The sequence below is a fragment of the Apaloderma vittatum genome, unplaced genomic scaffold (assembly GCF_000703405.1).
Source record: "Apaloderma vittatum isolate BGI_N311 unplaced genomic scaffold, ASM70340v1 scaffold23470, whole genome shotgun sequence".
Lineage (NCBI taxonomy): Eukaryota > Metazoa > Chordata > Aves > Trogoniformes > Trogonidae > Apaloderma > Apaloderma vittatum.
Window position 1 is genome coordinate 15,862 of NW_009695398.1, and position 12,485 is coordinate 28,346.

Genomic DNA, 12,485 nt, shown 5'->3' on the forward strand with positions numbered 1-12,485 from the left:
TTCACAAAAGAGCTGCTCCATTCAGCATGCAGGAAAGAAAAAAATATTGGGAAAGAACCCCTCCTCTGAGGCTGGTGCTGCATGGCTGGCTTCCGCTCAGCACCCTCCTGCTCTGAAGCAGAGGGCCTGCGGGCTATTTAGGAACAAACAACAGGGAAAAAGCACAAGCTTAAATGTAGCATTTTACATGAAAAATACCTGTATACAGGTGTAGATGGCACCTCACCACAAAGTCAGACCCTGCTTCCCATCAGCTGAGCTCAGAGCATCATTTCCATATATACATACGCACACATATGTACGCATATACATATATATATATATACACTTACAACAAGACTTACAATTGGACACAGTGTTTTGTGAGCTCTCAGACATTTGAGATACCTGCAGGACTGTAAATAGAAGTGCTGAACTCGTTGCAGTCCAGGATCCCATACACCCCTCCTTCCTTGATCTCATTGCAGTGCTCAGTACCTTGGCTCAGCATTGCCCTTATCCTCTACTATAAAGAACAAGGGAGTCCATTTGAAAAATTCCTATTTTACTGTGTTTTCATCTTAGGGAACTGAAAGAGCAGCAATTGAATCCAGGACAAAACAAGGAACTTTCACATCATTGACTTTTGTTTTTTGACTTTTGTTTTTTTCTTCTCCTTATAAATATCTTGTCTCCACAACTATAAAAGCAAACATCTGGTCATCTATCTTTGCTGAAAGACTCAGTTTCAAACTATTACCGGTCCAGCCCCAAACCACCATTTAAGTGGTCTGAGAAACAAGCTTGCCCTGCACCAGCCCCTCGGATGGTTGTTTTCTGGAGCTACAAGTAGGTCCCAGAGTGGTTTGAGCAGGATGTGCAGGAGTGGACAGCAATGGCTCTGGATGGGGAGGGCTCCATGGCTGTTCCTAATCTCAGCTTTCATGACATGATGGGGCTCCAAACAGCCCTGGTGATCCAGGAGATGCTGTGCAGAGCAGAGGAGGACACATCTCCCATCCACACTGTTCAGCAGCACACATGCCAAGCAGGGAAATCATTTGAAGAATGCTGCTTGTAGAAGACGTCAACCATGAGTATGTTTGGCCCCTTACTGCCCAGAGATGTGTGTTGTTGTGGGGGTCAGCTATGTGATCAGGACAAAGCAGGGATGAGTTGGAATATTGCAGTCTGGTTCCTGAGCAAATATTGAGGCTCAGCTCCTCCGAAACACCCCTTGGACATTTTAAGCCCAAGCACCGCCTGACAGCCAGCAATATGGGCAGCATGTGAACAGACTGCAGAATCTGCTGAGATTTTCAGTCACCTCTCAAGCTCACCCTTGCCCTGTGATCCCTGTTTTGGGGCTTTTCTGAGCAAGGCTAACCCCACAGCTCTTTTTACTCCAGTTGGGACTTCATCGCTTTTAGGGTTGTTGAATCCTTCTGCCTCTCTAAACAGCAGCAGATACTGCTGTCACAAAATCGCACGGGCTCAGGGCGACCCAGACCAAATCTAGAGACACCTCCCCGTAAGACCTCCCAGCTAGAAATTATCTCTGCTGGTTTTCTGGTGCCATCTAGTAGGTCCATGATGACGTCCCTTCATGCCAGACGGGCTCTGGGCATTGTGCTGGAGCCATGGGGAGAGCAGAGTGCTTGCGGCTTTGCTGTACGCCCTGCTGCTGCTGGATAAAACATCTCCAAGAGATGGGAAGATCCATAGCAAAGGTGGTGGGAGGAGTCTGGCAGCGGCAGAGCAGCCCGCTCCCCGCTTTGCTGCAGCAGCCTGAGGTTGCAGCAGCTCCAGGGTGATTCATCCTAGACTGGGAGTAATTGGCTGCTGAAACGCCGAGCCCTGAAACTTGTTTCGTTCTATTTAGTGTTTCCTGCTCTATGACAGCAACTTTGCAAAGTGCTCATCTTGATGTTTGTGCTGTGGCAAAGCCCTTAGTCACCTTCTGGTCCCAGCAGAGAGGTGTGTCAGTCCTGAGGAAGGAATAGGCAAAATAGATCTTGCAAGAACAGGCAATATACTTTCACTTGCTCAAGGGAAAAAAAAAGAAAAAGAAAAAGAAAAAAAGAAGATAGTGCCAGGAAGCAAATAGTTTAAAGTGGCAGAAGACAAAGAGAGTTCCGTTGTTACAGAACAGCCTGAATCGTCTACTGGCATGTATTAGGGTTGCAAGTGCCTGAGTGATGGCTGTGAAATCTTTCTGTGCAAGAAGGGGCACATGCTGATGGCAAAACAAGTAATGAGGACTTTGGTAACTGCTTTGATGCAGTTTTATCTAGCAAGGCTCCTTGCTCAGAGCTGAGAAAATGACTGCCCTGGGGCTGGGTTTCCCCAGTGAATCTCCATGGGCCCAGAGGACTGGCACCTCCAGGCTCTGACATGCTCCGAGAGGAAGATAATCCTATAGAGAAGATCTTCTAGACAGCACATTCAGCATCCTGTGTTTTAAGATGTTTGGTGGCCTAAAATGTCATGTCGGTGGATTCATTTTTCAAGAAAGGCATTTTGCCCACAGACACCTGGAGAACTTTATCAGAGTATTTTTCTCCCTGTACCCCCACCTCAGTCACTGATCCTCAAACATCCAGCCCCAGAAATGAACAGGTTGAGCTTGCAGTGATCGTAGCACTCCTGATGGAAGCACGAAGCAGATGCTCTTGCCAGGTCTTCCTATACAGGACTTCCCATGCTGTAACCAGCCCCTCAAAAGAGGCAGAAGAATGAGCACTCTGAGCACGGTACGGAGTGTTTGCCAACAGCCAGCCACACTCTGCAATTTGCTGTAGCTTCTGAATCGTCTCCAAAGGTGATCCCAAATACCTCCAGTGGCAATCAGCAGTGAGGAGTTCACCATCCTTGGTGCAATGTCAAACCCCGCATTGGGCTGTGAGGCTCCCACATCTCTGGCCGAAAGAGAGACCTCTGCCAAAACTCCCACCCCAGCAGCCAGATTTATGGGCTGGTGAAAAGCTGGGCCTGCCACCCCCTGCTCCAGCCATAAACCAGGGAGGCTTTGTAGGAATAAGCTTTGTCATCAAGTCCTGGTTGAGATGCACGGAGCAGCACATCTCTTGTCTGAGCTAGAGCTCCAGCATCTCCACAGACTCCAGGCAACATCTTCTAGGTGATGTTTTCAAATTTCCTCTTGATAAAATGACAGACTGGAAGTTCAATTTATTAAAAAAAATAATCTCAGCTTCTGGAGCTGAGATTTCGATTTCATCACCTCGCTCCAGGAGCTGGGACCTTGGCACAGATGGATAGTGCCTATTTGTTAATCCAGCGCTGGAGAGAAGAAAGGAAGAAAAAGCTTGTCATTTCGTAGCAAACCAAAGAGAGAAATAATTCTGAGGCCCGTCTCCTACCCGTGCCTCAAAAAGCACTGATGCATTGAGGCCACAGAGTGGTTTTCTGCAGAGGTCAAGCGCAAGTCCCCAGGACGGAATGAGCAGAATAAAAATTGGCATTAAATTCTGTGTGACTAAAACCTTGATTCAGAGTCACTGTGAGTGAAAACCCCAGAGAACATGAAATGCTGTTATAGTTGTACTACAAGGCTTTGGATTTATTTTTTTACCTCTACCCCTCTAGTGCTTGATGTTCCTGCAATTAATTTACTCTGTGTTTCCAATAGTGTGCAAGCAGAAAAAGGGGAAGCAAATTGATTTTTGGTTTTCCTCGTGTCCACACAGTATGGCTTGTTAAAGGAAGAGCTCACGTTACAGCCTCTGCATAAATCTCTCTTATATTGTGGATAATCCATGAAAAATACCCCAGAGAGTATATTTTGGAGAGGAAAAAAGATGCAGAGGCATGCAGAAGGACCTGAGCACTATGACTTGCAGAAGACAGGTGAGGATGGGTCTGTGTGCGGGGATACTGGATATGGGATGGGAAGCGGCTGCTCAGGACAGACAGCTGAGGACAGGGAAGTCACCGGTAAATTACTTCTGATCTCACGGTGACTCACCACAGAAACTTCCCTACCTCAGCTCGTCTTTTCGAGGCATCTTCCCTGGTGACTGATTCATGGTGGTTTGTTGGTTTTGAGTATTTTTAAACCAAACTTAGAAAGCAACCCAAACACATAAGCACTGAATAATTACTGTACATGTTTAGCACCTAAATAATAAAAGAGCTTGCGCTGCGCTTTTCTGATCCGGAGCGCTGTAGACCCTGACTAATCGTTTCTAACCCTGTGCTACCGATGTTCCTGTTGCTTTCCCAGCCCCGCCGATGAGAAAGCTGAGGCAGAGGGTGAGCCCAAAGTCCTGAAAAGGCCACAGAGTCAGACTGAGAGAGTGCGGGTGGTACGGAGATTTTCATCTCTCCTTGCTGCACATGGTCTTTTCAAAAGGCAGAGCCAGGACTCATTGCCTGTAATTCTCTTCCTGCTGTCCCTTTGAACACCACAGTGCAGCCAAACGTGCCTATGGACCAAATATCTCAAAACTTGTCCTTTCCAGGAGATGTATGTTACTCTGTCTTCTTCAAGCCTCTGTACGGCTTATGCTGCAGCTGAACCCAAAGCACTGGTGCGGGGAAGAATGGTGACGGAAAATAATTTGAGGAAAGGAATCCAGAGTCACTCTGCCAGCTTTTGTATCTCCTCCTAAAGTTGGCATAGACATACACGGCTTGGATGAAGCATGTGAAGCCACGTTCCTCGCTCATAGCAGTTTTGAATGGGGGTAGAAGGACTTTTTGCTCCAAGAGAGAGCAATTTTGCTGGTGCTGGAGGGTTGGTGAAGAAATGGGGAGATGCGGAGCAGAGCAGATGGACTGAGCATCCAGCACACGGAGAAAAAATCAAAACCCCACAAATGAACAGGTTCCTTGCTTGGAAGGCTGTTTGAAGGGCTGTTTTAAAAGATTTCTCCACTGGACTGAGGAGGAAGAAGAAGACATTTTAGATGCTCAAGGTAAAGCACACGTTGCTTTCAAGTATATCCATGTGGGATTTAGGGACAGCTTGATCTACTTAAGATGTAAAAGATAGTCCAAGATAGACAGAAAATCTGCAACAAGACTGGATGGGTCTCTGAGCAACCTGATCTAGTAGGAGATGTCCCTGCCCATGGCAGGGGGGTTGGAACTAGATGATCTTTAAGGTCCCTTCCAACTCTGACAATTCTATGATTCTATGTTGTTACAACCAAATAAACAGTCTGTTCCTCTTTCAAAGATAAGCAGATTTTACTGCATATCTTTCTACTTTTTATCCTCACATTTTGTACTTCTGACTAACTGTTGTCTCAAGAGAAGGCAATCCTCCATGTCCGTGTTGCTGGGGGAAACTGCTCCAGCTCTGGCGGGGGAATGAAACCTCCTCCTTGAAAAGAAGTCGGCTGAATATTGAAATTGTATGGAGAGCCTCTTAATAAACAAACAAACAAACAAACCACCAAAAAAAAATCCAAACCAAAACCCAACCTGGTTATGTTAGTCCCATGATACGGAATTCAGCCTAATTTTACTTTACTTCACCTGCAGCTCCTCAGCCCTGCTTTTTCGATGGCTGGGAATGGAAACACAAATTCGATGCCAGTCGTGGTTCAAGAACTGTAGTCGGTTCAAAATGTGAAACCTCTGTGGTTAATAGTTTTACCTCTGTCCTTCTTTGGCCTCCAGCCCTTAAGCATTCGCTTGTCAGTGAAGTGCCAGTGTTCAGCCCCTGGCTCTCCTCTGGAGGCATCTCCTCAGGATGTCAGAGGGTTACACAGTAAGACACTGGCTAAATCCCCACTTTTCAAGGAGCCTCTCACAAGCTGTTGGAGCTTTCTGAGCCTATTTTGTCCAAGAAAAATTATTTTAGATGCATAATAAGGAGTTTATTCCATGTCTTTTTTCTGTTTTGTATGCAATATTTTAGTTCTGGCTCTACCCTTGCCAACACCATGGGCTGTTATTTTGTTGTCATTCCAAAAAAAATCCCTGCTAAGGAAGTAAATAACTTTTTGTCCCAGCTCATGATAATAATACAGCCATATTCCTAGCTGGCCTTGACCAAGACAAGCTATTAAAAGGAGTTTTGTTTTGTCACGTTTCATTTTCTGAATCACCTTCAGGAGGTGTGGAGCTGGTGGAAAGGCATAGAAGAGGCTGAGGCTCAAAGGCAGAAAAAACATCTGAGAGGAACTTGCCGCTCCAAGCTCCACTGGGACAAAAGCAATAATGTTGCTTGTTTCTCAATGCTGTGCAAAGACACGTGTGAGAAAAAGCTATTTTTTCGTGTGTTCAAAGCACAGGCCCCCCCTCCCCCCCTTTTTCCTTTAATCTGCCAGTTGTAACTCACGTTGAAATGCCTTTGCAGACTGTCCACTGACTTTCACTGCAGGGAGGTGGGCAGAGGAAAATGCAGCACTGGGCTTATTGAGTGCTTCGCTGTTACTAGAGTAGTTTTTCTCAGCAGCATCTGTTCTGATAGGAAAGAAAAAAAAAAGATAATTTCACATGACTTGAACTCTGTAGCCTGATACGATCATTGGAAAGCTTCGACTGTGTTATAAATAACTTTTGATGCTAGCACAGCTTTGTGCAGGCTCCTCTGTGAAGCTCCTACCTTGGCAGCTGCTGTCAGCTGCCTTGACTAACATGAAAGGGTTCATGATGGCAGCATGAAGGTGTCCATGATGGCAGTTGCTGGTGGGGATGGTGGGATGAAGAGATCATCTTCCCATTCACCATGTGACGGTGCCGCCTTCTGCTTTGCTGGGGATGAGGAAGGCTCGAGCCCTTTCCTCTCCCCCCACCCACCACCCCACATGTCCCTTAACACGGGCTCGTTTCTTCAGCTGTGTAAGGTTGCATCCACGCCAGGATCACACAGGACCTTGGTACAGATCTGGCATTGTTCATTGCATGGGCCAACGTTTTTCTGAAAGGGATCGGCAAATTTCAGGGCTGCCAGAAAAAAAAGCTTTCTCCTCAGCAAAATAAGCCTCTAAGTGGCTGCCAGTTAGCTGCCGCAGCAGCTCATGATGTCAGGTAGTGTTTGAAAGCCAGAGATTTATAATCCAGGGTCACATAAAGACTACGGCAAATCGAATATGTGATTAAAAAAACCGCCTGTAATAAAAAGATTCAACGCAGGAAGTCTGATATACTGTTAATTTTACTTAGGATAATTACAGTATTTACATGTAGGTAGCTCTGACAGTTCGGAGCTTTGATATACTCTAATGTGATTTATGGGCAGCAGAAAGGAGATGGGTTCAGTTCATTGTCTTTTCTCCAGGAACATCCGCTCTCCACGCAAAGCTCTGGTGAGCAAGTGCTGCCCCAGCAGATACGATGTCCACAGGTACCTCCCCCGTCTGAAGCACGGCATCTTTGTGTGCTCAGAAATGATCTGAGACTGTGCTGATTAAATGCTAATGAAGATACTACATTTATAGACAACTCAAAGAGCTTGACAAAGAGACCAAAGGAATAAGCCCAGAATGATATACTGACCCGAGAAGAGACAAGTAGAAAAGGAGAAAGGAAATGAGGCTGCCTTATATTGCAGGAGCTGCTTTTGGTGCATCGGTAGGTGGTCATCAACAGGGGCTAATGCCCCAGGTCACCATCATCACCCAGAGCTCCATTTTGCCCACGCAAATTATGACATCAGGCTGAGGCGATAGCTACAAAACAAGCAATGGCTGAGGCTTTAACATCAATTTTCAGCACAAATGCTGCAGCTGCTTGTGTTTCTGAGGATTTTCTGTGTCCCTCTCTCATGGATGCCATCCTCCTCCTCAGAGGTCTTCAGCTGTAAGCCGGACAAGCCGTGTCGTTGGGGTCGTGGAGGCAGTCATAACCCAGGACAGAAATGTCACATGAGCACAGTGGTTGCAGAAACAGTAAAGGCAACATTTGAGAGAGATGCCGTATGTAGTATGGGAAGGGAATAAGGGTGGGCCCCGTTTCTCCATCAGCAGGTTTTAAAGGTGGGTAGCATCTGAACCAAAAAAAAGGAGACTATTGCTTGGGTTTCTCAACAACTGCTGACTCTCTAAAAAGTGGCTGATGCTCATGGGTGACACTAGGAGGGACAAGAACAAGGTCTGGGAAATAGGCAAAAAACCTCCTGAGGCAAATGCAGCACAAGCCTTTTTGAATTTTACCTGCATGGAAGTGGTGTCCAGTAGACCCACTGGGATTCATGTGTACCTCAGCCCTCTCAAGATAAATTCACAGGGATATCCACAGGGATAAAATTAAATCTGTCCTAAAATGGCTGAAAAAGGATGGGGTATTTCTTCTGGCTCCTACTTGGAAGTAACACCTTTTTGTCATCTCACAGCCCTACAGGAAAGCTGCACCGACAGACACCCAAAATATCTGCCTGGGAGGACAAGTTTGGGTTGTTCCTCGCACCAATCCCTTTAGGGAGTGGTTTATCTTGTTGGAAAGTTTCTGGAGAAACCAGAGGCTCAGAGATGATCCACACAAAGCTGTTGACTTTCTTCATAAACTTTAATCTCTGAGCAGTTTGGAGATCACTGGTTTATGAATATTTTAAATGTTTGGTCTCTGCTTAGCTGAGCAGGGAGAAGGTGGCCGCTTGCTCCATGTGGAGCAACGGGGTGCAAGAGCCTTAGTGCCTGGAGCCAGCTCTCACCCCCCAAACCAAGCATGACTGAAAGGGTTTTATGACAAGCATAATGACTTACACGCTGAAACCCCACAAAACCAAACTCATGTTTTACAGAAAAGTCTACAGCTCTGAGACAAATTTTGGCAAACACACGCCCTTCAAAAAACCCACAATACTGACGTTCAGGGTGGGAGAGGGGAGAGAAAAGTACACAAAATATCCAGGCCCATGTTTTTCACTAAAATATTGCATTTCATGTCTAAAATGTCAGAATGAATCCTGCCAATGCATCCAGTATAACCAGGATGAAGAGACCGCTCCAATGGCATGCCACCCCTCTCTGCAAGCTGGTGAGAAACAAATGCCCCTTTTGATTTGCATTGTAGCCAGTGTCTTCTAGGACATGGAAGAGGAAGGAGGACGAGAAGGACACTAAGCAGTCTGTGTCTTCAGAGAAGAAAACCTTCTTTAATCCCCTTCCCCAGCACATAAGCATCCACTTGAGACCCAGCACAAGAAGACAAAGAGGAGATGAAAACAACCAAGGAAGAACAGCACAACCAGAAGAAGAGGATATGTTCTCAAAAGCACTTTCAGTGTGCTGCCATCGAGGATCATCTGTCCATGACAGCAGATCAACAGAAAATGCTCCATGGACAGAAGATCCTGATGTGCCAGGATCATATTGCTTTGCAGTCCCATCTTGAGTTTGAACATCAACCACGCTGGTACCTCTGGTACCTTTCCAGAGGCAACTTCTGTGCCCTCCTCCTGGCTTATGTGCTGAAGCAGTAAGGCCAGGACTCATTTTTTATGCAAAGGACCAAGAAATCAGGTCACTGAGCCATGTTCCCCGTCATACAGAAAGGAAAGGCAGCAAACAGGCAAAATCCAGGCTGTTTCAGTGGGGTGGGTAAATTCAGTAAGGCATCAGGCAGTAGTGCATCCCCACATCCAGATCTAGCCTTTCCATAATCAGCTGGTGATAATTTTCATCAGATTTTGAGCAGCATCCACTTCTGCATTCGATGGGGAGAGGCTGAAAAAAGTGAGACAACAGGCCAACATCCTGTCATTGTGATGGACTCAAGTGACAGAGACAAATCTGATTTTATAGCAACCTGCAGCTTGACTTCTGAGATTGGATGCAACTTCAGCCCAGGTGAGGCAAAAATCATCTGATGGACCCCCTCTCTCAGGCTGCAGTGGGACAAATGGCACCACTGATGCCTTGGGATCTCCATGGGAACCAAATCAGAGAGGGGGAAAAGTGAAAAAGGAGAGCAGAGAGCAGACCAGAGTGAGTGGTGAGGAACGGAGAGGGGGCTATGGTGGGGTGAGGGGTGTGTGGAAGCTGTCCATGCACCTGAGATGCCCTGCAGTGAGGGATAACAGGCTTGATGCAAGACCTGATGCATTGGGGGAGAAAATGAAGCAACGTATGCAGAGTGTGGTGGGGGAACAGCAGGTTTCCTCACAGCAAATTAAAGCTGGCAGCAATACAATCATCATCATCATAGAATGGCCTAGGCTGGAAGGGACCTTAGAGATCATTTTAATCCAACCTCCCTGTCACCAGGGACGCCACCCCTTGACTAGATCGGGCAACACATGGGGACCAAATAGTGGCAGAGCGAGCTTGTGGAGAAAAGCAGAAGAAGGCAAGAGGAGCTCGCTATTCCCACAAGCTTTGTGAGGAGGAGAGGGATGGCGTGAGCAGAGCAGGAAGACAAGGGATGCTTCTCCACACCCATCCTCCTCCTCTCATCCAGCCCTCTAGTGAACCTGCAGTAGGAAAATACCCTCAGCAGTGTGACCTCCTTCTCTCCAGCCATGGCCTGGTGGTCTCCAGGCAGTGGCAGGTTTCACCTGGGCTGGGGCAAGCAATCTTGGGTACCAGTGCCCACTGACCCCATCGAAGCCTGATTGTTCACCGCCAAGGGGCTCATCCCCTTGCTGGGTGGCAAAGCAGCTGCTGTAGGGCAGAAGCATGGGAGTTCATGGTGGGCCAGGGAAAGGACTGGCAGCAGGCTGGTCGAGCACTGCTCAGAGCATCAGGTCTGCACCTTGCAAGGGCCTCTCTGCCGTCCCATGACAGCATCAAGTCCCTGCTGCCCAAGAACGTGGGAGCGTTCTCACGCTTCGAGGGGAAGAGCTTGTGCTCTCCACCAGAGGTAGTACCCTCCCACTGGCACATCTCCTCACCTGCCTGCTGATGTGAGCAGTGTCTTGGGCAAACACAGGCACTTTAGTCTTGGTCTGTGCCTTTGCCTATCTTTTCTTTGAGTTATTTTCCCACCCATTGCTCTTGGCTGCTCCTTTTTAGCTGAGGGAACGAAACGCATGGTGGTGTCAGCCAGGGAAGTGTCGTTGCTGCCATCCTCTGCCCTGATGCCTTTGGAGGAGGGAGTTTTCCAGAAACAGTGCAGGTCTCCCCATGTGGGTCTTCCCCTCCTGAAAGCTTATCTCTCTGCCTGCACTGACGTTGCTTCAGCCCTTACAACACCGGTGCTGCCCAGCTCACCTTCACATCAGCTTTGATGAGCATTTTGTGGCCCCAGGACCACTTCAGGATGCCATTAACTTTTTCATTAGGTGCTAGTGGGGGAAGGCTGACGTATGTTGGCACCTTTGCTTGCCTGCACACACAGGTGCAGATGGCTACTCCTGCCTCCCCTCTCAAAGGTATATTTTCCCATGTGTGGGTGGGATTCCACCATAGCACCATTCCACCATAGCAGTGGTAGCAGCTCCCAGGGTTCCCCTATGAGGGGTACGTGCACAGGGATGCCCAAAGCAGTTACAAAGGCTTCCTCAATGCAACTCAAACACCTGCATCTCCACAGATACTCCCTCCCTACCTGACTGAGGTGGTAGGACACAATCATGAAGTTCACTCCATGGCGTGTGGCTACAAGCCTGGCAAACTGGTTGAGGCTTCAGCCAATTCTCTCCGACAACATTCACCTTTCAACCAGCAGTCTCCTGGTGGTCTGACACTTTTTTAACGCACATGTAGCACGATCTTGACAGGAAAAGCCCTGTCTATCTCCTCCTACTTCCAAACAGCCCAACGTGCCCTCTTGAGCCATGTTGTCCTAATTCTGGCATTTTAATGCAAGAGCAGCAAGGGATTTTGCACACAAGGCACAGGCGATGCTGTGGAGCACCCGGAGCTCATTGCCTCCTTTCCAAAAGGAAGAGAAGGAACTGCTGCCTGGCCATTTTGGCTGCCCAGAGTGGCTCTCCACCAGGGCCTGCTCAGCCACGCAGCTCACCTTGGCTGACAAACTTGCCAAAAACATCAGAAACATCAAAATTGCCTTCTGCTCCACAGCAGGTCTACCAGTGGTTTGTTTTTCTCTAAGCCAGGCAGCTGCAGGATACTCTACTCTCTGCAGTTTTAACCATCACTTTCTCCTGATTTTAATTTTGAGTCCGCAGTATGGATGTATCCTTCATTTTTAAGACGTGCAGACGGCACTGACATGCCTCATGTCCAATTCCTCCTTCCACCCCAAAAAGCTGTCTGTACTTTGCGAAAAGGGGAAGCTGCATTCGAAAGCGACTGTCACTTCAGGAGGAAAGAAAAAGGTGGTGGGAATGAATGGGCTTTCCCCCGCTCCCACCACCATCACCACATCCAGCAGAGACAGGGGCTGAACTGTAAAAGCCAGGACGGAGCGATGCCAGCTTGAGCAAGCAACGCTGTCCTAGAGCAATGGGGCGCTTTGCGCCTTCGCATAAAATAGATCCTTCTGAACTTCATTCGATGCTGCCTGTGCCATGGAGCTTCTCTCTTGGTCGCTTCCTGAAGCTTTTCCTCCTCCCCCACAACATCACCCTTAATGTGCTACGGAAAACCAGGCTGGCGGCAGCCCTGTGCTGGAGATGCCACAGGGCTCGG